The sequence below is a fragment of the Saccopteryx bilineata genome, chromosome 11 (assembly GCF_036850765.1).
Source record: "Saccopteryx bilineata isolate mSacBil1 chromosome 11, mSacBil1_pri_phased_curated, whole genome shotgun sequence".
In the NCBI taxonomy this organism is placed as follows: Eukaryota; Metazoa; Chordata; class Mammalia; order Chiroptera; family Emballonuridae; genus Saccopteryx; species Saccopteryx bilineata.
In genome coordinates, this window is record NC_089500.1 from 34,325,310 (window position 1) to 34,350,844 (window position 25,535).

The 25,535-nt window shown below is 38.2% G+C and overlaps 1 protein-coding gene and 1 non-coding gene across 7 annotated transcripts in view; one reads left to right on the forward strand and one right to left on the reverse strand.

The window, feature by feature from the left end:
- The window catches only part of NOL4 (nucleolar protein 4), a 356,147-nt gene that overhangs the window by 266,973 nt on the left and 63,639 nt on the right, over positions 1-25,535 (forward strand). The window lies entirely within an intron of this gene.
- TRNAD-AUC (transfer RNA aspartic acid (anticodon AUC)) lies at positions 19,832-19,907 on the reverse strand. Its single transcript has one exon. It is a non-coding gene; the product is annotated as a tRNA-Asp (tRNA).

Sequence of the window (25,535 nt, forward strand, 5' to 3'; positions counted from 1 at the left end):
TAGCTATGAAAAGGAAGTGTTTATAGATGTGTTAGCTACCTCATTTCATAAGTCCACCTTGTACCAGAATCAGAGGCTGCTTGTCGTTACACAGCATCCGCCCTGAAGCAAGCCAGTGGCAAGGACAGGCGCCCTTTGCTTCATTAGGAATCAGTTTCACAGAACTGAGGTCAATCTTCAGTACTGTGTAGAATATATTCAGCATTGCTTTTCTCTTAACATGAAAATCTAGAATTTTTATATTATCTAGGAAATTCATCCACACTCTGACAATTCAAAAATATGGGCAATGTCAGACTTCATTTGTTCAATTCTGTGATGTTGCCCAACTTAAAAGACTGTCTTTTTCTCTATCTTTATTATTTGGACATTATTTCATTACTGTTTCCTTAAATACAAAGATATCTCGATGTTCTTGGGTTACAATTTATCTAAATAGACACAGGCAGAAAGTGAGAGAGATTACAACCGGCTACTTGCTGATGATTTATCTCCTATCTGTTCACTGTTTTTCAGAGATGACATATGTTTTATTCCCAGGCTAGCTGTAGAGTCTGAATAATGTGAGGGTTTATTTAGTGTCTTTTCTCTAATCGGTTGTTTCAGTCAAATTAGGAAAGGTATCACATAAAAACCAATGGTCAGCGGCTTCCCCAGCGGCAGCTAAACAGATCCTCATAAGGAGATGCAGCATGAGTGACGAGGACAGATGGGAAATCAATGGTAGGTTGTGATGTGACACTTTTTGAGTCTATTGAAAAGTATACTGTGTGAGGAGGAGAGGAAATGGCACGATAGTTGCTTGTGACATAATAAAGGGTGAGGAAGGGGGGGGGAGAAGACTGAAAACTGATGTTTGGTTAAGTTACAAAACAAAATCACTGGTCAACCAGCATGAACCCAGGGGCCTGGGATCTGACAATATTTAATGAGCCCATCATTCCTGCTACTCCTAACCCTAACCCTAACCCTATCCTTGGTAATGGCGAATTCAAAATGACCTGTATCTCTTCAGGATTAGTTGTTTTTGTGTTAGGGTATTAAGAAGTGGACGTGTTATTAAAAGCACGGTAGGTACCAATTTTAAAATACAGCCACATAAGAGCTATGTCAGCTTTCATGCAGATTTTTTAATTTTGTCATGGATGTATTTAAAAATGGTCAAGACATCATTTTGACACGGGCGACTTCCTTTTTATTTTTTATTGTTTAGTTGTATGTTCTTCAGGTAACATTTATAATCTTTAAGAGATACATAACTGTAAGCAACACTTTTCCATAGGGTTTTATGCTAAAATTCTAACAGGGTCTGGGTAACTGAGGTTTGGCTTGAAACCTAATTCTGAGGCCTTCCAGCCCACAACCCAAATCCCCTATTCTCAATTATCCGCAGTTTTTACTTTATTAGTATTGTCCTTTCTTATATACAATATTTTGGAGAAAAACTTTTATCTTTTTGAGGCTTTCAACATGTTTCAACATGACCCTTTTCATCCGAAGAAGAAAATATACTGTATAAGAAAAACAAAGTACTGTTTATGGTAGTTCTTGAAATAATATTGTATTTCCCTTTTAACATGTTTAATTTTAAACTGAGATAGAATGTACTTCCCAGGTGATCTAATTGGAATAGGTCTTATTCTCCTTATTAACAATAACACTAATAACAACAGCAGAAACATCTATGGATGTGGCAGCATTCAAGATGTTTTGCAAGCCTATTTCATGTAATCTTCATGGTTTCTTACGAAGTGGGTGAGCTGAGGCTGAGAGCCCTACGTCACAGAGATGCTAAGGATGGGCCGCCTCTTCAATCTAATCCTTATACTTTTTTTTTTTTAAGTTTTTTTTTCTGAAGCTGGAAACGGGGAGAGACAGTCTGACAGACTCCCGCATGCGCCCGACCGGGATCCACCTGGCACGCCCACCAGAGGGCGACACTCTGCCCCTCCAGGGCATTGCTCTGTCGCGACCAGAGCCACTCTAGCGCCTGGGGCAGAGGCCAAGGAGCCATCCCCAGCACCCGGGCCATCCTTGCTCCAGTGGAGCCTCGGCTGCAGGAGGGGAAGAGAGAGACAGAGAGGAAGGAGAGGGGGAGGGGTGGAGAAGCAGATGGGCGCCTCTCCTGTGTGCCCTGGCTGGGAATCAAACCCGGGACTTCTGCACACCAGGCCGACGCTCTACCACTGAGCCAACTGGCCAGGGCTTAATCCTTATACTTTTAACAGTCATGTTTATTGTTACATTTTTTTTCAAAACTTATTTACACAAGCAGGCTTATTTTTGATAAGTTGGGAAATAAAGGTATAAGAAGAAATATAATTTATAAGTAATTCTATCACTGGGTGTGGAGTATAATTCTTCCATTTCTTTAATGCAAAACTTCCTGTTTAAAAAAGCAGGACAGTAACACATTGTGTCCTTCCATTTAGCTTAGTATTATGAGTATTTACTGTATCACTATGTAATCTTATAGATTATTTTTAAAGCCACTTAATACTTCATTATGTAGTCTTTTTAAAATTATCATGTATTGATTGTGTTTTCTAGCATAACTTGCATGTAAATAGGATGCCTTGCCAATTAATTTCTTCAAGATAAATTATGAGAATTGAGTAAAAAAAAACCAAACAGCAAGTTCTTAAGCTTTTAATATACATAAGGCCTGCACCTTTCATTTTTGCTTTATTCTTGTAAAAATAAGGATTTTAGCTTTATATATATATATATATATATATATATATATATATATATATATATATATATATATATATAAAAGCATATGCCCATGAAAAGCCTGTTTAAATTTCTGGGAATCTTTTATTCTTAACCAGTCGTTCCTAACTTTCTAGAACACAGAATTTCTTTTTACAATCATCACTCTGAAATACCTACTTTTAGATCCTAAAATGTAATTTATAATTCTTTTCAATTATGCTCACAATGTTAATATATATATAATTTTAATATATATATATATAGATGGCCAGCTTTTAATATAAATAATACATTAAAGGAAAGTAACATATATATAATCAGATGGCCTGCACTGTGGGGACCACAGCACTGGAAGATACAGTAAAGTCATCAACTGCTTGTGCCTGTCCATTTAAATCAGTGAGGAAGCAACAGCTCCCACTGCTCTGTGATGGACATGTGTTGTGGCAGCTCACGGCATTTGGTGACACCAGTTTTCCAAATGGTGAAAAATTATTGGTAAAGTCCCATACAAAACATACTATGGTACACTTTGCTCCTGAGTTAAATGGCAGTATATTCCTGATGCAATTCAGTGTATATAAAAAGACTTTGTGTTTATAACCTAAAATGAACTTTTAGGCTCAGATAACTTTATATAGGCTTTCAGCTATAGAAATATTCAGCAGGACTTTTAAAAGTTCACATGAGAACAGTGACGATGCTTAGTCAGTTGGGACTGCCTGAAGCATGTCAGAGCTGCTAGTAAACCACTTGCCCACCCTCTGTATGCCTATCTCACTTGCTATGCATTTTCCAAATGTCCCCTAGAAGTGCTAACACTGTCTTTGAAAAGCACTCCTATGGACAGACAAGTTTAGGATTTAAATACAGAAGTGAGAATTATACAGCCTCAGATCTAATCCTTGCTAGTGAACTCTTGAGTCAGGTACTTCCATTTTGAAGAGACTGACTTTGAGGCTCAAAACGCAAAAATTTTCTGTGGGCTTTGCAACTCATTGTGTCAAATGAATTCTTCGTCCGTGACTTTTTTCTTCTTTCCTTCCTTTTACTTCTTATTAAAATTTCCAGAGCCTAAATATAAAAATTGTATGGTATAAGATAAAAATAACTTAAACAAGCCCTGTGGTTTAGATTTATTCCTTTGCAGTGATGAGGTAATTAAGTATCAATGGCTGTATCAATTATACCTCCAGTTAAAAAACTAAGCCATATCAGATTTCTAATTCCAGTTCTATTTTTGAAATACAATTTACATTTTGTTGTTCTTCAACTATTTTAAGTATCCTCTGAGATTACATTAATATTTTTTATAATTTGAAAATCACCATCAGTTAAATTTCCATATTAGATATTTGCAACAGGGATTTACAACATCCAGTACTTTGCTATAAATAGATTGCCACACAAGAAAAGTAAGGCTCAATAATCTTCAAAAACTCATGTTTTTATCATTTTAAATCACCCATTAATATGCTGTTTGACACTATTGAGGGTGTAACTCAGCAACTCTTTTGTTCAGTGATCAGTATACATTGAATGTCCTTCTTACATGTCTCTAAAATGCATAAGCGTGTTTAGTAAGTAATCAGATTCCAAAGGAACAGAGATGTTTTTCAATACGGAGATAATTAACACAAGTAAATATTAAGACATGACCTTAAATTCATGAGTACCAAGAGGTAGAAAAATTAGTAAACCAATCCATCAAGGTTTAATTACAAATATTGTCAATCCTGCAAACTCTCATCATACCTCTATTAGACCAGAACAGACTCTGGGAATGGTTAATACTCATATTTTAAAATACTAAAAATATGGAAATCTTATATCCATTACTTTTATAAACATAAAATGGAAAAGTAAACATATATACCAAATCTAAATATTTTACAGATATATAAAATATCAGATAATTGTAAGGCATATTTACCATTGGAATTTTAAAATTTGGGTTCATTGTCCACTTTATATAATATTTGAGAAACATAGTTAAAATAATTTTAGTGAATAATTATTGGCTTTATAGCAGACTTGAATTTTGTAGGTACTTGTGAGCAAAATAACTTCTTATGAATTTGTAGTCTTTCAACAGTAGCTTAATAATATGTCAGGACTTGAAATATGAATTCCAAGTTCTAGTTCTTTTCAGATAACTTTTAAGTGGGCCAAGTTTCCATTTTTCCAAGATTTTTGAACTGCTCTAGGTAGTTTCTTAAATATTTGTATATCTGCATCAGCAAGGAATAAGAGGAGAAATGATTAAAAGGAGGAAATTACTACTAAGTAAGCCCTATTGTGGTTTATTTAGCAATTAATCACTATATTGCAGGTGTGTTGCTCAGTACAGAGGCTGGAAAACAAGGGTAGGGGACCCTTCACTGGGGATTTAGTCGGGACTAGATTTACTTGGTGCTTTGCAGATATTATATTTTCTTAATAAGGGTGTGTTCAGATTGTTCTGAGAGCCAGGGGAGAGTGCTCCTAATTTTTCCTGGGGAAACACAGGAGGACTTCATAGAGGGGGTACTATTTAAGCCAGACCTTTATAAATGGAGGACTTGAGAGACAAAAAGGTAGCAAATCAAATTTCAGACACAGGGAGCATTTCAAAACATGACAGGTTCTTAAGTATTAAAACCAAAAATCTCCTGCAAGAGAAACTTAAGATTCTTGAGGAAAAAATGAAAGGAGAGGAGATTGGACATGAACGTTTAAACTATATAGATGGTGCAGAGGTTTTATAAGCTTTGTTGAGTTATTTGCATTTAAAGTACATGCCAATGAGGACTGGGGAAGAAAGTGACATGCCCCGTTTTTAGTAAGCTTCAGAACCGTAGGGACATTGAAGTGGAGATGAGAACACAGGCATAGTGAGGTCCTGGTTCAGCAAGGAATTACTTTCCTCTACTAGTTATCATTTCAGAGTTGCTATTTAAATGCAACAATATTTAATTTTAGCATTTTGGAAAAAAATAATTATGAAAATTAATCAGCTACAAATAATCATTTGGTCACAGGGGATTTCAAAGTTAAAAATGAGTGATTTTGAAAATACCTCCTCTTCTGTGCCACAACAGGGGCTCAACAAATGAATCAAAGTTAAATGTTTTCCTATAGTTTTGGCTTCGGTAACTATATACAAAAACTATTATTCTTTCTATCTTAAATATCTTTTCATCTTTTTTATTTTTTTGGTGTTTCAAAACACTGCCATTATGGTTTTCATCAAACAATGAAATTTTATCTTTTTCTTAAATTGAGAGTAAGGTTACTTCTGCATAAACTTTTTCCTTAATGTAGATTTTTTTATATATTATTTGTTTATAACTGAGTGATGATATAATCATCTTATTGGTTGCCCATAGTACTGTGAAGCACGTAGACCATTAAATGGTTTCCCTCTTTTATAGATGGAGACTCTGACGCTGAGAACTTTATTTCTTTGGGGTAACATGTATAGGTTTTGGGGAAAAGGTAGGAACAAGCTTCAATTTCTGACTTTTTGCTTTCCTGTTATTCATTCCGTTTCACTATCTGGTGTTCTAGCTTCATTGAGAATTCTCCCACATTTGTATAAAAGTGATTTTTTTTAAAAAATTAGGTACGTCTTTATCTTAGGAAGTTATTAATTTCAAGTGGATACATGTCAGGATATGAGTAGGTGGTTTGAATTCAGATAGAGAAATTCAACATGATATGTTGATACACTTCTCAGTGCCAAAGTCAGGGGAACATATGGTTTACTAGTTTCTTCACGAAGACAGAATTTTTGTTAATATTACTTATTTCACAACCAATTATTTTTAGGCTTAGCAGAGAAATGAAAAATCTGACATTTGGTGTATGCCAATATATTCATTTTTATAATTTATTTTCTCATAATTTATTTCTTGGACTATCTTTTTTACTGAATCCCTTTAAAACCCATTAGTTACTCTAGAAAAACAATATAGTGTGTATTGGGGAAATTTAGCCATAGTCACAAATTTCTTATAAAATTAGATAATGGCTTGAGAAATTGAACTCTGCTTCCGGAATAGATTTATACCGTTTGACATGGTTTCTGTAGTGGGTACAAAGAGACCAGTGGCCCCTGACATTGTTGTTCTCTGTTACTCGGCACTTGGGGAAAGTAGGGTTTCAATAGAGCTGGATATTCTAGGATGCTGAGAATTAGCCTTCTTGTAAAATTATTTTAGTTTCACTTTTAGTGGAAATCTTTCCAAAATATCAGTGCATCTTCATTTTATAACAAAAGTTTCTGATGGTAAATTTTAGTGATGGACTTATTAACTCCAGGACTGTGCAGTGCTGACATCCGAGCTTTAGGTGTAGGCATAGGTATTTCGGAACAGGTGATCTTACAGAGTCTGTCCTAGAGAAAATCCCTGAGACAGGTTAGCATGCTTTCTTGGTAATTTACCTCTCTTTCATATTGTTGAAACGAGCCTGACTTTCTGATACACTTGTAGCAATGTTGATCTTTTCCAACCAATTTTGCTGAAATGGTTCAATCTCATAAGTTTCTCACCTTCACAAAGAAGCCCTATCTTCAGTGTTCTTTGCCTTGTCAACAGTATGTATTTATTTAAATTTTATTTTTGCTTCAACCCAGTGGTTTCTAGATGTCTAAAAAACAACCTAGATTGGTTTTTATTTACACTCTGCTAGTTGGATATAAGGAGGAATGCCTGTCATTGTTTTAGGAGTTTACACAAAGCTGTTTTCTAAGGATTCTTACCTACACTCTTTCATCAATAGAAAACTGATACTTATATAGATGAACTACCAAATTGCATTTATTTATAAGCCCCTTTTCATTTTTCGTCTTGAATATAAGCAAGATCAAAATAGCATTTTAAATTATACAATTACATTGAAAGTCCTCCTACATTTTAAGATCAAACTCCTCATTAAGTCACTTCTCTAGTAACATTCCATGTTCTTATTATTTTTTGGTTTGGGTACTAATTTACAAAAACGTAATAGTGCATTCTGGCCCCGACACTCAAGGACACTTAGGGAACTTCCAGCACGTGGCAAGACAGCCACTTTTTTCATCCCTGACATTTATGATTAGCCTCCTCTTTCACAATCGTCTAGAACAGGGGTCCCCAAACTTTTTACACAGGGGGCCAGTTCACTGTCCCTCATACCGTTGGAGGGCCGGACTATAAAAAAAAACTATGAACAAATCCCTATGCACACTGCACATATCTTATTTTAAAGTAAAAAAACAAAATGGGAACAAATACAATATTTAAAATAAAGAACAAGTAAATTTAAATCAACAAACTGATCAGTATTTCAATGGGAACTATGCATCCTCTCACTGACCACCAATGAAAGAGGTGCCCCTTCCAGAAGTGCGGTGGGGGCAGATAAATGGCCTCAGGGGGCCACGTGCGGCCTGCGGGCCGTAGTTTGGGGACCCCTGCTCTAGAAAAATCTAACAGATTTAAGACATAGTCTGGAAAGATGGCAGAGAGCAAACGTACAAAAGAGGTCATATCTATAACTATAAACTTAGAAGATAAAATACAGTGTCCATAAAGTCATGGTGCACTTTTGACCGGTCACAGGAAAGCAACAAAAGATGATAGAAATGTGAAATCTGCACCAAATTAAAGGAAAACCCTCCCAGTTTCTGTAGGATGATGCGGCAGCATGTGCACATGTGCAGATGATGATGTAATACCGTGTATACAGCGGAGCAGCCCACGGCCATGCCAGTCGAGATGGGGACGGTGCAGAGGAAAGTTCAGTGTGTTCTGTGGCTCGCTAAATTCGAATTCGTGACTAAAGTGCAATGTGAATATCGAAAGATTTATAATGAAGCTCCACCACATAGGAATAACATTACTCGGTGGGATAAGCAGTTGAAGGAAACTGGCAGTTTGGTGGAGAAACCCCGTTCTGGTAGGCCATCAGTCAGTGACGAATCTGTAGAGGCTATATGGGATAGCTACTTAAGGAGCCCTAAAAAATCTGTACGTGTGCCCACATCAACTGCACTGAATAGGTATGAAACTGGGAGAGTTTTCCTTTTATTTGGTGCAGATTTCACATTTCTATCATCTTTTGTTGCTTTCCTGTGACCTGTCAAATGTGCACCATGACTTTACGGACACACTGTATGTGGATGTAAATGAAAGGTTTATCTAAACCCTAGAGTCATAATGATCTCCATCAAAAAACAGCAGTTAAAGCTTTCTACTTTATCAATGTATTTTCTATTGGTTATTTCTTTATTTTTGCTACATAACTGCTTTTATGTGTGGGGACCTGAGGATTTAGAGGAAGACGGTAGCCTTTGATTCAGACCTTTCAAAATAGTCTGGAGAATCAGCAACGCTGGGATGTCATTCATAGATAGATAGATAGATAGATACATACATACATACATACATACATACATACATAAGACAGATAGACAGATATAGATATTGGCATCTACAAAGTTGCTATAGTTGGGGATTGCTAATTCACAACTTTTCAAAAGATTAAATTAATATTCTTACTAAGGGACATATAACACTCATTTAAAAAAAGAGGTATAAAAATAAATAAGAGCTACAGAGGACCTTACACAACACAAATAAATAAACTTATTTCATATAAGAAACAGGCCTAGAAAAGTTTCTGTTCATTTTAGATTGTCCTTCCTTCCCTCCTTTCTTTCTTTCTTTCTTTCTTTCTTTCTTTCTTTCTTTCTTTCTTTCTTTCTTTCTTTCGTGAATTTTCTATATTTCACTAGAAATAGAATTTCTCTTTAAAAAGAAGAAAGACCAATACAGAACAAAGAATTTAGCTTTCTTTTGATTTCAGGGTAATGTTGTGAGTAATGAAAATTAGAATGCTTCATAAATTTCAAATCTTAATGTCATCATACCTTCATAACATGTAAGAGTTTGGATATGATTTTGGATCCAGAACTCAGAAGGTCACATTAACTCAAATGCACTGTCTTATTATTTATTACTGCCTGTGAAACAAGTTTGAGATGTCCAGTGAAGGTGTCAAACTTTGTGTGTCTTTATATGTGTGAGGAAAATTTTCTTCCTAGGGAACTGTCTGCTTACCATGTTTTTTTATTGTTGTTGTTTTTTTCTGAAGTTGGAAACAGGGAGGCAGTCAGACAGACTCCCGCATGTGCCCAACCAGGATCCACCTGGCATGCCCACCAATGGGCAATGCTCTGCCCATCTGGGGCATTGCTCTGTTGCCACCAGAGCCAGTCTAGTGCCTGAGGCAGAAGCCCAGGGCCATTCTCAGCGCCCAGGCCAACTTTGTTCCAATGGAGCCTTGGCTGAGGGAGGAGAAGAGAGACAGAGAGGAAGGAGAGGGGGAGGGGTGGAGAAGCAGATGGGCGCTTCTCCTGTGTGCCCTGGCCAGGAATAGTACCCGGGACTCCTGCACGCCAGGCCGACGCTCTACCACTGAGCCAACCGGCCAGGGCCTGCTTACCACGTATTTAATTCTTCATATAAGATCCTGCATTTGAGGTAGCTTTTAAAATACAGAATCCTTTCTGTATCTTTTGTTTTACATATATTTCTTGAACCACCATTTATTTGATCATTTATATTCTAAGTACAAAATTTGTTGAAATCATTTCAAATACCCTGATTCGGGTTGAAATTCCAACTTCAAATATCAGCTGAACTCTTTCTGAGAAATAAATCAGGACATGTCTGGGAGGCATACATACATAGTAATACTAATGCATGCATATGTTAATGTTTACTTCACTTAACATTCTCATTTTTCCCCCAAACTCAGTGAGGTGTATACCATTACTATTATTATTTACGACTAAAGATTATACCAAGAGGAAATGTTCCTCACTATTACTCCTGTTTTCTTTCTACATAAATGACAATTTGGGGACTAGATGGATGTGAATGTAGAGCAGGATTCTTTTTTTTTTTTTTACAGAGACAGAGAGAGAGAGTCAGAGAGAGGGATAGACAAAGACAGACAGACAGGAAACAGAGAGATGAGAAGCATCAATCATTAGTTTTGTGTGTGTGTGTGTTGCAACACCTTACTTGCTCATTGATTGCTTTCTCATACGTGCCTTAACTGCGGGCCTTCAGCAGACTGAGTAACCCCTTGCTCGAGCCAGAGACCTTGGGTTCAAGCTAGTGAGCTTTTGCTCAAGCCAGATGAGCCCTCGCTCAAGCTGGCGACCTTGGGGTCTTGAACCTGAGTCTTTCATATCCCAGTCCGACGCTCTATCTACTGCGCCACCGCCCGGTCAGGCTAGAGCAGGATTCTTAATCCCTAAGCACATCAGACTCTTTCCCTATGTCTTTGCCCAGGCTTTTTGTGGGCTCCAATTCTACTAATGTGTTTATTTGTACACCAATCTTAAACTACACCTGCTTTAAGAAGCACCTCCTCAATCAAATCTGAACCTACAAAACCAAGTCTTTTTCCTAGTTCTCCATGTGGCAACACTTTTCAGCACCACATATTTTAGGCCTTGACTGTAAATCCTACCTAAAATTATAATGGCCTCCAGGTGTCTTGGCATATTGACTCCACAAATTTGTATCACTCTGTAGGATTAAAAGTCTTCACCTCTTAGAGCCCCCAAAGATACCTATTTATATATTGGGACTAGGGTAAGCACTCAGTAAATATCACTATGTGGCTTGATGTAGCGTGGCAAAAAGTTCAATTTAGGGAAGAAAAGACTCTTTTAATGAGATGCCTGCTAACACAGTAGGAATGCTTCCTGACAGTAGTAAAATGTAGCCAAACAGAGCAGTCATCACCAGAATTAATACTGCAATTTGAAATGTTTCTGACAGCCTAGTAAACACAGTTGTAACATCAAATAGGAAAAATCCAAATACAATGTGATAGGAGCCAAGGGTAGGAAGAGGATAAAGAATGTCTCAGCATTTTGTTCTTTGGACCCTGTTGCATTTCACTGTTCAGTGTGTAACAGGCAGCAGCTTTTAGGTTTCTAACGAAGCAATTATAACGAGACACAGATGCTGGGAGCTGACCTGACATTTGCCCCTGGATAGTTGTCATAGCAGCAGGCTGAATAGAGCAGCTTGATACAAGTGCTGCTGCAAGCTGTGGAGGAAGTCCTGCCCTAAATGCAAACACATTTGAACATTAATATACACGTGTGTATATTGTTCCTTAATGGTGGCCATCATTTGCCTTTATTCAGTGCTTATCTAATTTTAAGTTCTCATTGCCTAAGCCCATGTTTAAAGGCAGTGACAACTATGTGCCTCTGGATGATTTGCAGGGCCATTGACCATAAGCAACTAATGTGTATCTAGGGTACTGTTCCTTGAGAAAAAGATATTTTAAAGTGATTCAAACAAGAGAAAGGCTGAGATGTGGTAAACTAGGTGTAGTTTTCTTTTTAAACTATGTGTGCTGTATCTGTATTCAGCAAATAAATGACTTGTCCTTGTTATCTCTATTCACAAATATATGCATGAAGCTATTATGTCTGTGTCTGATCCACAGAATAGAGCTATTTAAAGTTATGTATCCAAAGGTGTACATATATGTAGATACAGAATGTCCACGTAACTAGAGAGCGTCTGTCAATATTTAAAAAAAAAAGGAAAAAGGAGGCTTGGGATCATTGCCGGGGTACACATTTATGTTTTTAAAATAGTACTTTTGGTTTAGTAGGCTAAATTTTATGTTAATGTGGACACATCACCCCAAAACTGAGGTCTTAATAGCAACATTAAATTATATATCATTATACAGTCATATTTTATAAACAGTTATAATTATGAATGCATGCATGCATAATGTAAACATTCAGATAAATGTTATAACTGCATAATTTTGGCAAAAAAATGATTTCTATTCTAATGATGGGTAAGATGTATGATAATCTTGGCTAATTTTATTTAAAACAAAAAAATAAAAATGGTAATACTACGTATGATCAGCAGGGAACCTGTATATTATAATTCATGGTCTATCTCAAAGAATTTCCAAATATTTTCTAAACCTTATAGAATTATGCAATGGGCATCTGGTAAAGACTATAAAATAGTATACTCTCATCCATGAGGTTGTGTTTTTCTCCCTCTTTGTTTCTCAATCAACATGCATTTTCACCATTAGGAGAAATAAGACAAATTGCATTTTTTTTTCTTTTTCTTTTTTGATCCAACAAACATTTTTAAAAATGCTACTAACAAAGTAAAAATAGAAATAGAATCGGAATACAATATTTTGTTTTTGCTTAGATCAAGGAAAATTAATATATTATATTGACTCTATAGTCATTTCAAACCAGCACTTCATAAATTACCAAGAAATGCATATATAATAAACAATACATGATAAATTTAGGATTGAGATTTTAAATTGTTTTAGGGGAATTTTCCAGAAAGCTTGGAAACACAAATTGTGTGGAAACATGAATATGTAAGGTTTAGTTTATTGTTATAATTAACTTAATTATTATGGATATATTATAAAACATAAAATACTTTCACTTCAGTGGCAGAAATATTAAGGGTATATTCAACCTAATCTAAATCCATATATTGTATATGATGAGACACACTCAAATATGGAATTTCTCCAGGAAAAAATTAAGGAACATTTGTCTGCTCCCTCAGACCATTGAGATACAACTGACTACAAGCCTCTGTATTGCAGTCTGTAATCTGCAAGACTTAGTACTAGGTATGAAAGCATCCAAAGGGCACATGTGTAGAAATAAGAAAACCTGGTTGACTGTTTTTCTTTCTCAGACAACTTGAATTAAAATTTTTCAAAGCATTTCATTCATTAGGTGATCAGTGAAACACCAGACCAGAGCGTAACTTTATTTTTGTTTTAAGTTTAAAAGTGACCCAGGAGAGAGTTATCTGGAGATCAGTGACTACTGAAAGCAACTGATAATGGACAGTGTTAGGGAATGGGAAATAATACACACAGAAACCTCTTAAAGTGTTAGAAAATGTCATCAAAATGGTTTAAGCAAAGGGAAGTTATAAGCTCAGGTAACTAGAAAGTCTAGCCATAGGGTCAGTGTGGTTGATTGTCTTGTAGTTAAATAGGATCTCTCAGAAATTTCATGACTCTGCCTCATCTTTGTTGTTGCTATTCTCAGGTAGATTGTCCCTCATGGTAGCAATATGGTTGCAGCAGCTCCAGTTTTCTATCTTCCCCATTGACTATGACTGGTTCACACATTCATCCCTGAAGCAACTGCTGAAGCCAGGAGCACAGGGTATGCATAGATTGCACGCTCAGTTTTAGATCAAAGGTATAGTCAGCTCTGCAAAGCACATGGAATAAGAGTGGGAGAGGAAAATCAAGTGGCATTACTAAGAGAGTAGGGGGGAGATGGATGCTGAAAACCCATAGGGAAAAGCTGTATTCACTCGACTGGGCTGTATCATTTCCTAGGGCTGCCATCACAAAATGCCACTAATCCAGGGCTTAAAGTGACAGAAAGTTATTCTCTCACAACTCTATGGGCTGGAAGTCCAAACTGAAGGCATTGGAAGGGCTATGCTCCCTCCAAACCATTTAGGGGAGGTTCCTTACTTGCCTCTTCCACCTTCTGATAGTTCTAGGCTGATATCTCTTGGCTCATGGCAGCCATTACTGCCTCCATCTTCATGTGACCATCTTCCTTCTGTGTCTGTCTCTTCTTATGAGGATGCTAGTCATATGGATTAGGCCCCACCCTAATTTTCAGGTAACAGGGGTTAGGGCTTCAACATTTGTTTTGGGGAGACACAGTCTAACCCATACAGTGAACCTTCTGCCGTCTTTTCCAAATTCATATCTTCCCCACTTGCAAAATACATTCATCCATCCCAACTTCATCAGAAATCCTAGTCCATTCTAGCATCAACTCTGTATCCAAAAACCTCACCTAAGTATAATCAACTCAAATTTTATCTTCTAAATAAGTTAATTTCGATGTAGGTTAGACTCTGAGTATGGTCCATCCTGATGCAAAATTCCTCCCTATCTGGGGACCTGTGAAACCCAGAATACAAGTTACATACTTCCAAAATAGCAATGATGGAACAGGCTCAGAAAAACCTTTCTAAAAGAAAGAAATGGGATTTTTAAAAAGCACCTTCTAAACTCAGAAAGATAAATTTCATTAGATTTCAAGGTATAAGAATAATTATCCATGGCCCCACCTGTGTCCTCTCAGCCCATCTGGGCAGCAACCTCTCCCTCTTGGCTTGCCTGGCCTTCTCGGTCCAAGGACATCTAGTCAGCTCTAGGCAGATGGCCCCAGTGCGCTCTGCCCTCTTTGCACCTTTACATTGCCGTAGGAGTCATTCTTCTTTCATCCCATCCTCTTTCTGTCTCCATCAGTTCAGGCTTGCATTTTTCAACTGGTACAAAACTCTCAAAGCCTCTATCAGCCTTCTGTAGAGGTTGAGGCGATCTGTAGTGTTTGACAGGAAGATTTTCCACTCATCCTTCCTGGATAACCTCTTCTCTGTCACTAGCCTCTGCTGAGATGGTTGATTGGGCCCATTAAATCACACACCGAATCTCTTTAGCTAGTATAGTATTTCCAGCCACACCCTGTTTCCAAAGCTTTCTTGGAAAAATCTTCCATATCATCAAGTGCTGGTTCTTTTCTGTTCACAAATTCAATCCATAACTTGGGCTAACTTCAGTTTGTCCTTTCAATTTTTTGAAGAATGAGTATATAGTTTTATGTGCATGATTTGACTTTGGGTGATATATATACAACATAATCAACTGTTCAAATACTAGAAAAATGTTTACCCGAAACCTGTGTACTCTTATTGATTAATGTCACCCTGTTAAAGTTGATTTTCTAAATAAAATTTAAAAATTAAGAAAAAATTACCAACAGAATAATTAAAGGCTTAGCATTTAGTATATCTATAACTGCAAAATATATAACTACATTCAACAATTTTTAAATGGAAAAAACATAAATTATACTTGAGTTTTATTTAAAAATTTGAGGTAGTGTCAGTGTTTCTATACATTTTTTTATTTACATGAGTTTTATCATCAGGAGACTGGTATAGTCTCGCTCTCCTACATAGTGTATGTGGTAGAAATAACACACAAAATGAAGTTTCATATCAAAATATGAAGAAATACAAGTCATCAGAAACCAGTGATAAATGTGGAGAGTACAAATGATGGAATTTAAAAAAAATGGGAAATATTAGTCCTGTTGTCACCTATTGACATATGCTTTGCTCTTTCATGAATACTCTATTATGATGCTACTGACAAAAAGATATTTTGTGTAAAGTACTTCCATACCCCCACACCACAAAAATCTATCTTTAAAAAAAATTAATCTTTTTATTCCTAAATATTTTGCTTAGTTGTAATGAACATTAATTAAGTATAAGATGGGGATACTACATAAATTTAATTTTTCAGTAGGAGTTTTAGAGAAAAAACATACAGAATCTGGTGATTTCTGCATACATACCCTGTGCCTATCTCTAATTGAGGCCATCTGTAATTAGACTACTATTAAGTGCTTTTCAATGAGTAGAAAACCAATTATTAATGAGCTGCTACTTAAAATGTATTATCTATTCATTTAGCTGTAAATTGCTGACCAAACTTTAAATGTGTATATTCTGTTCTAAAATCAAAACTAAAATTAACATGTGTGTGTGTGTGCAACTGTCATTTCTCTTTGTTTACCTTATTGCTATATTCTGAATATGAAAGCACTGTAGAAAATTTGACAGTGATCTATTAAACATGGAGGCATCCAGTAAGCCAGGTTCTGCAAACTTGTATGTATCTTAGCACGAACTCAGCAAACCTCTCAGTCTCTGTGTTTGTGACATGTCAGGGCCTCGTGTTCTTGGAACCTCAGGCATGAAATAAATGTCGTGGGTACTTTTGTATCAAGTAACTCAAGAGCCATGAAGCCCAGAGAAGACAGCTGGGGCTGGACTACAGCAGCGGCCACAGGGTCCAAGGCAAAGATGAATCACACTCATTAGATCTTATGAGTATTTCCAAGAAGAGTTCAGTACATCCCTACACTATATAACACATGACTTGCTTCAGGAAGTCAGAAATTCACTGTTCTAGTATTCAGAAAAGAAATAAAAATAAAAGTGAATCATTCATTTCTTAGTACATTAAACTCAGGTATATCAAAAGTATATAGTAGGGGAAAAAAGGATATAGTCAGGGTGACAAATGGGTAGTAGACTGCAGAAATATTTTGTTTGAACATTGCCGTAAACTGTTTGCATTTGAATGCTTTTCAGTGGGGCTTGTGCCCTTGATTTCACCAGTTCCCACAACTCCCCATTGTCCTGTAGCTGGATCTCTTCCCTCAGTCAAATACCTTGCCTGGCCCCTAGAGGCAGTTGAGTTTGCCCCCTGAAGTGTATCAAGACTTTGATTTACCTAGTATTTACGGAGTCTTTTATCACCTGAACATACTTGCCAACATTTTTGCTTTAAAAATTAAAGATTTGCTAATCCTTTGAAAATATAATTAGGATGAGAAATGAGATAGTCTTAGATGTTTTACCCATTCCAACTTATACAAATGCACAGATACTATCTCTTCTACACATTTCTATAGTAGAATAGAAAATGTTAAAGGCACAGGAATTAGAAAGCTATTTAAATTGGACTCTTTTCTATATTTTAGCATGGAAGAATATTTAGTTTCGCCCTTGAGAGGATACTTGCTATATTGGAAATAATACATATATTAGTAAGAATGTGAAGAATATATGAATATATAAGTAAGGATATATGAATATAAATCAAACTGAAGCTGAATCACAAACTTTGTCCTTAACCAGCCACTAAAGATTTAATTCATATTTAAAATCTTAACTTTTCATGTGATTTCTGCGAGCTACTTGAAACCAGCAGCCTTGTCTGGTACAAAATGTGGAAGGGAAACAATGGAGCAAAATTATTATTTTTTTTCCCTCTCTTGGTATTTGTCTATCACTGTTCATATTGAACTGGGTGGCCTATTATCCTGGCAAGGTCCGAGGGAAGGTAAGCTCTGAGTCCCCAAATAAGTAAACACATCTTTTATGTTTGGTCAGAACAAAGATATGTTTCATTTGTAAATGGGACCAGAGTCTCTCTGTTAGAATTATAAAACATTTATTAGGCAAAAAGTTAATTAATTAGTTAAGTAGTCATTTAAAGTGAAGGATGCCTGGGATTAAGCATCCCAAAAGCCCATGGCTCATGAGACTCTTTAAAGCAGGGGATGAAATGAGAGCTAGTAGGGGAAAAAAGGCAGCCTCAGAAAGCAACCTTCCAAAGGCCCCTATCTTAGAATGAGGTCTTCGCTTTATATTAGTCTTTATTGAATTGAAGATGATCATACTGGGGTTTTTTTTCTCCTTTTTTTTGGTGGTCATGGTGATAAATACTCTACCTATAAAACATTTTACTCTATAGTACTCAAAAAAGCTTTAGAAAAATTAATATAACCCTATTTAGATGGATTCTGCAGGGCAGAGAGAGTAGTACCCCTTTGTTAACTCCAAATGCAGCAGGACACACACACACACACACACACACACACAGCGGAGGGCTAGGCCCAGCATTTTACTGTAATGGTGGATGAGCCACTGACCAGAAACAGAGCGTCTCACACCCTGTTCAGGGGTTTACACGCAGGGCGGAACTATCACTCCCTTGGTGAAGGTTCACAAAAGGCAGAGGAAAAGGAAAGTTGTAGTTCATTGGCATAATTTAGGCTCCTGGAAATTAAAAATATTAATCATCTTGTTAATTTTGTACTGAAATGAAAAAAACTGCTTATCAGCAAATCCAGCTTCCTGCACAGTGCCTGGGCTGAAGCAAACAGCAAATCCCATCAAAGGGAAGTTGTGAAGTGAAGATGATGCTGACTTCACAGAGAAATACCCTGGGTGGTTTTATTATTTTACTTTCCTTAATTTTATCTTGACGGCTGTTTTAGAATAAAAACAGCTTTTTCTTAGTAATAATCGGATGATGTCTGTATGTGAAGCTATAGTTTAGGGCAGTTAGCAAATGTTTGATATTTTGCTTATGAACGAACATCTGAAAATCTATCTAAAGTAGATCTATTTACTACTTTCTGCCAAAAAGACCTTCAATCCTGTTGTCACCCTGTTTTATATAAAAATAAATAAGCCTTGGATATTAAAACAATATAGCTAGCCTTTCTCCTGTGTACCCTAATCACCTGCCAGCTATTCTAGCCACTTGTAAAGGAGTTCTCAACAGTGTTTGGCAAAGGAAGCTGCTCAAGATAATTTCCTGATGAACAAACAAGTGGATATTATTTGTTTTCTTTAGTTAAAAACTTCCGGTTCCTTTAATTTTATTATAAAATTTTGAGCCTTTTCAGCAACCTTGTTTTTCCCACCTGGACAGGTGGGGTTTGTGAGGGTTCAGAGCCTTGCTCAGCAGAGCACATGGACAAAGCTACAAACTCGGGTCCAGCTTCCTCGGTTTAGAGCTCAGTGTATTTAAAGGTGTGTGAACTTAGATAAATCACTTCTCAGCCTCTGGGCCTATATTTTTTTAATCTATAAATTGAGCTTAATAACATCTAGGTCATTGGTATGATGTTTGGATTAGATAATAGGATGGTCCATTAGCACAATTCTTGGCATATAGTAAACAGGTTATTTTGAACATAAGTGTAAGGCTATACTTTCAGCCCTGTTAAATTTATCTTATAAAATGTCAGCTTGTAAGGAAATTGTTCAAATCCTGTTGCTATTAACTTTGCATTTTGCTTAGTCTTCTCCCTCCTTCACATCCTGGGGTTGTTGTTTTTTTTGTTTGTTTGTTTTTTCATTTTTCCGAAGCTGGAAACAGGGAGGCAGTCAGACAGACTCCCGCATGCGCCCAACCGGGATCCACCCCACATGCCCACCAGGGGGCAATGCTTTTCCCCTCTGGGGCGTCGCTCTTTTGTGTCCAGAGCCACTCTAGCGCTTGAGGCAGAGGCCATAGAGCCATCCCCAGCGCCTGGGCCATCTTTGCCCCAATGGAGCCTCGCTGCGGGAGGGGAAGAGAGAGACAGAGAGGAAGGAGAGGGGGAGGGGTGGAGAAGCAAATGGGCGCCTCTCCTGTGTGCCCTGGCCGGGAATTGAACCTGGGACTCCTGCACGATAGGCCGACGCTCTACCGCTGAGCCAACCGGCCAGGGCCCACATCCTGTTTCTTGTTATCCCCTAAATTGTTCAGTATTCTATCAGTGTATACTTATGTGTCTCAATTTAATGCTGAATGGCATAGGACTTAGGGCAAAATCCTGTGGCAAGCCTTCCGTAGACATTTGTTCTAGTTGCACCATTCTATTCATCAATCTTTTCTTTTTAAATTAAATTGAATTTATTGAGGTGACATTGGTTAATAAAATTATATAGATTTCAGGTATATGTTTACCATCCCAAATCAAATCTCTTTTTATCACCATTTTCCCCCTTTATTCTATTCTACCTCCTCCTATCCTCCTTTCCTCTGTGTGTGTGTGTGTGTGTGTGTGTGTGTGTGTGTGTGTGTGACAGAGACAGAGTTAGAGGGACAGACAGGACAAACAGAGAAGGACAGACAGGAAGGGAGAGAGATGAGAAGCATCAGTTCTTCATTGTGGCACCTTAGTTGTTCATTGACTATTTTTTCATATGTGCCTTGATGGGGGGTGGGGGGAGGCTACAGCAGACCGAGTGACCCCTTGCTGAAGCCAGTGACCTTGGGTCTCAAGCTGGTGAGCCTCCTTGCTCAAACCAGATGAGCCTGCGCTCAAGCTGGCGACCTCGGGGTCTCGAACCTGGGTCCTCTACATCCCAGTCCAATGCTCTATCCACTGCGCCACCACCTGGTCAGGCCTATCCTCCTTTCCTTCTGATAATCACCATATTGTTGTCTGTGTCAATGAGTTGAAAGAAGAATGAAGTTACTTTAAAAATATTAAAAATGGAACTGCTTTATGACCCAGTAATTCCACTTCTGGGTATATATTTGAAGAAACTCTAAACACTAATTTGAAAACATATATGTTCATTGCAGTGTTATTTATTATAGCCAAGACTTGGAAGCAGCCCAAGTGCCCATCAGTAGATGAGTGGATAAAAACGGTGTGGTACATTTACATAGGTGGTAAAACAAAAGGAAATCTTACATTTTGCAACAGCATGTGTGGACCTAGAGAGTATTATGCTAAGTGAAATAAGCCAGTCAGAGAAAGAAAAGTACTATATGACTTCACTTAGATGTGGAATTTAATGAACAAAATAAATTATAAAACAAAATAGAAACAGACTCATAGATACAGAAAACAGACTGAAGGAGAAGAAAAGGAAGGAGAGAGTTGAGAGGTGGGTAAAACGATGAAAAGATTAAGCAAAACAACAACAACTCATCTTCTTTGAATGTGGTTATTCTATTAGATGTGAACCATCTTCATAGTGCTATCCTTTAGCACGCTTTGCTTTATTTTGTCACATGCCTTGTTTTATATCTAGAAAATAACTATGATTTAACTTTTTAATAGTTCTTTTACAAAGAAATAAGGTAAGTTTACATGAGTTGTTTCTTACCACCTTTAATCAGCTTTGAAATATATAAATTGTAAATGTTAATGTCTTGCATTGCCATTACGATAGGACAGCATGATCTTTCTGTTTACATGTTAAACTTTTATTTTTCTATCAGACAGAACTTTCAGATAGTTTGCCATCTTATGTATTGAATCTGAGATCAAAGATATACTAAAACCTAAACATATTGCATTGCTTCACAAAGTTTTCCAACCTGTAATTGAATACACAGTTTTTTGGATTTTATTGTTTTGGTTTGTTTTTTGTTTTTTTTTTTTGTATTTTTCTGAAGTTGGAAACAGGGAGACAGTCAGACTCCTGCATGCGCCCGACCGGGATCCACCTGGCATGCCCACCAGGGGGCGATGGTCTGCCCATCTGGGGCATCACTCTGTTGCAACCAGATCCATTCTAGCACCTGAGGCAGAGGCCGCAGAGCCATCCTCAATGCCCAGGCCAACTTTGCTCCAATGGAGCCTTGGCTGGGGGAGGGGAAGAGAGAGAGAGGAAGGAAAGGGGGAGGGGTGGAGAGGCAGATGGGCGCTTCTCCTGTGTGCCCTGGCAGGGAGTCAAACCCGGGACTCCTGCACGCCAGGCCGACGCTCTACCACTGAGCCAACTGGCCAGGGTCTACATAAAGTTTTAAAGTGTACACATTTTGATATGGAAAAATTAAATCTTTTCCTTTACCTCTACCTCCTTCCAAACCTCCCACTAAAATGACAGCAAATGAATATAGAAGTTTAAATATACAAAGAACTACAGATGAGGAGGTCTTGGGGAAGGATGAGATTCTATCTCATTTTTGGAATATGGAACCTGACCTCTAAGTGGCTATAGGGAGATACCAATAAGAAACTCAATCCCTGTAGACTGTGAAAAGTCTGATAACTGAAGCACAAGGTATGACAGAAAGTGGAGAGGCATGAATATGAGAAGAGGAGAAGTGGTTCAGTATACCTACGAAGTTATAGAGCCCAGGTCCTCTCCTCAATTCTGTATTACCAGAAGGTATTTTCTGCATCCCACCCAAGTGGGCAGTGAGAGGTCTGTTCTGTAGAGAAACAGGCAAGGGGGATATTAGGTGGAATAGCAAGAACAATATACTGATAATCAACGGATATTTAAACTGAAAGCAACAGATCTCTGCTGTAGGCCTTTCTCACTTTTTTGCTCCAAGAATGACAGCTGAGGTACTTCCGCCATTCAGCAAACTAGAATTCTTCTCTCAAAAATTAAGGAACCAGAGAGCTGAAGAACTACGGATCCAGGTGTTCAGTATCAGAGGCAAATGGGGTGGGAATGCAGACTGGTGAAGCCACTGTGGGAAACAGTATGGAGATTCCTCAAAAAATTAAAAATCAAACTGCCTTTTGACCCAGCTATACCACTGTTAGGAATATACTCTAAGAACACCATAGCACTGTTTCAAAAGAAGAAATCCACCCCCATGTTTATGGCAGCATTGTTCACAATAGCAAAGATCTGGAAACAGCCCAAATGTCTGTCAGTGGACAAGTGGATTAAAAAGAAATGATACATATATACAATGGAATATTATGGGGCCATGAAAAAGAAGGAAATCTTACCTTTTGTGACAACATGGATGGACCTGAAAACTATTATGTTAAGTGAATAAGCCAGGCAGAGAAAGAAAAATATCATATGACCTCACTCATTTGAGGAATCCAATGAACAGTGTGAACTGAGGAACGGAATTGAGACAGAGGAGGGATCAAAGGGACCAGAGGAAAAGAAGACAGAGGGAAAGGGGATGATAGGATGGCATAAACCTGAAGGGAAGGGGGGAGAGCACTATGGGAGGGGGCAAAGGAGATGTTGAGGGGAATACGGGGGAGGAGGATGCATTCAGGGCAACACTAGAATCTATGTAAACACAATAAATTAAAATCAATCAATCAATCAATCAATAAATAAGAAAAAGCCCTATAAGCCATAAAATCAATAATGTAAAAGCATAATAGTCACTTTTTTTCTTTAAAAAAAAGAAAGCAGAAAAATAATTAGAAGCAAGACATAGTCTATATCCTCAGAGATATTTTTTTAAAAGGTATTTTCTTGAAATAAATGAAGCTTTGCCTGACCAGGCAGTGGTGCAGCTGACAGAGCAGACGCTGAGGGCCCAGGTTAGAAACCTTGAGGTTGCTGGCTTGAGTGCAGGCTCATCTGGTTTCAGTATGGGGTCCCTGGCTTGAGCACAGGACCATTGACATGATCCTATGGTCACTGGCTTGAAACCCAAGGTCTCTGGTTTGAGCAGGGGGTCACTGGTTTGGCAGTAACCTCTTCGTTAAGGTACATATGAGAAGCAATCAATGAACACCTGAAGTAACACACCTACAAGTTGATGCTTCTCAACTCTCTCCCTTCCTGTCTCTGTCTCTCTCTCACTAAAAAAAAGAAAGAAAGAAAGAAAATAAATGAAGCTTTAAAAAGAACAGTAAAAACAAAGAAACTCTTAGAATATAAAAAATATATATCATTGTCAAATATTTGTAAAGATTGGAACATCATTTGGAAAGTTACTCAGAAGCTTCAAAAATTAGACAGGCCCTGGCCAGTTGGCTCAGTGGTAGAGCGTCGGCCTGGCGTGCAGAAGTCCCGGGTTTGATTCCTGGCCAGGGCACACAGGAGAAGCGCCCATCTGCTTCTCCACCCCTCCCCCTCTCCTTCCTCTCTGTCTCTCTCTTCCCCTCCCGCAGCCTAGGCTCCATTGGAGCAAGGTTGGCCCAGGCGCTGGGGATGGCTCCTTGGCTTCTGCCCCAGGCGCTAGAGTGGCTCTGGTCGCAACATAGCGACGCCCCGGAGAGGCAGAGCATCGCTCCCTGGTGGGCAGAGTGTCGCCCCCTGGTGGGCGTGCTGGGTGGATCCCGGTCGGGCGCATGCGGGAGTCTGTCTGACTGTTTTTCCCCGTTTCCAGCTTCAGAAAAATCCAAAAAAAAAAAAAAAATAGACAAAGAATGGAAAACAAAATATAGAGGTAAAAGAAAAAGTGTATCAATCTTGGAGGGCCAAATTCTGGCTAAAGTTAAGCAAAGAGAGAAAAAAAGAAAGAAAGAATTTATTTATTTATTTATTTATTTATTTATTTATTGAGACAGAGAGGGACTGACAGACAGGAAGGGAGAAAGATGAGAAGCATTAATTCTTCATTATGGCACCTTAATTGTTCATTGATTGCTTTCTCATATGTGCCTTGACCAGGAGGCTACAGCAGAGTATGTGACCCCTTGCTCAAGCCAGTGACCTTGGGCTTCAAGCCAGCAACCTTTGGGCTCAAGCGAGCAACCACGGGGTTGTGTGTATGATCCCACGCTCAAACCAGCGACCCCATGCTCAAATTGGCAACGTCAGCGTTTTGAATCTGGGCCCTCTGCATCCCAGTCTAAAGCTCTATCCACTGTTCCCCTGCCTGGTCAGGAAGAATTTATTTTTTAAAACAAAAACATTTTTCAGAACTGAAGAATATGCATTTCCAGAATGAAAGAGCCCATAAAGTTATTAGGATAGTAATGCAAACAAGACCAGTGTCAATCACATTATCAACAAGTTCCAGAATACATGCAATAAAAAGAAAAGCATTGCAGGACAGGAGGAGAAAAGTTTTCCAATATAAAATGTCAGAAAGCCAGAGGACATCATCCAGCAACAACTGCCGTTGTCACTAAAAATTCATGAAAGCAAAACCTGCAAAATTCTAAAGAATATTCTATACCCATCCAAACAATCTATCAAGCATAAAAGTAAAAATAAAAATAATTATCTGGCATATACCTTCCCCTGAGTGTTTCTCAGAAAGTAATTGGAGAATATTGTCAACTGGAACAATAACATAAGCCAAGGGAGAAGTCCCTGAGTCCATGAAGAAGATGCTAAAAACAGAAGGAAGTGAAAGGCGGTTTGGGAAGACACGGTGTGGCAGGCCTGCAGAATGATTCCACCAGGTGGGAGTATGAGGATGAAGAGTAGGCCCTGGCCAGTTGGCTAAGTGGTAGAGCATCAGCGTGCAGGAGTCCCAGGTTCGATTCCCGGCCAGGGCACACAGGAGAAGTGCCCATCTGCTTCTCCACCCTCCCCCTCTCCTTCCTCTCTGTCTCTCTCTTCCCCTCCCGCAGCCAAGACTCCTTTGGGGCAAAGTTGGCCCGGGCGCTGAGGATGGCTCTGTGGCCTCTGCCTCAGGCACTAGAATGGCTCTGGTTGCACCAGAGCGACGCC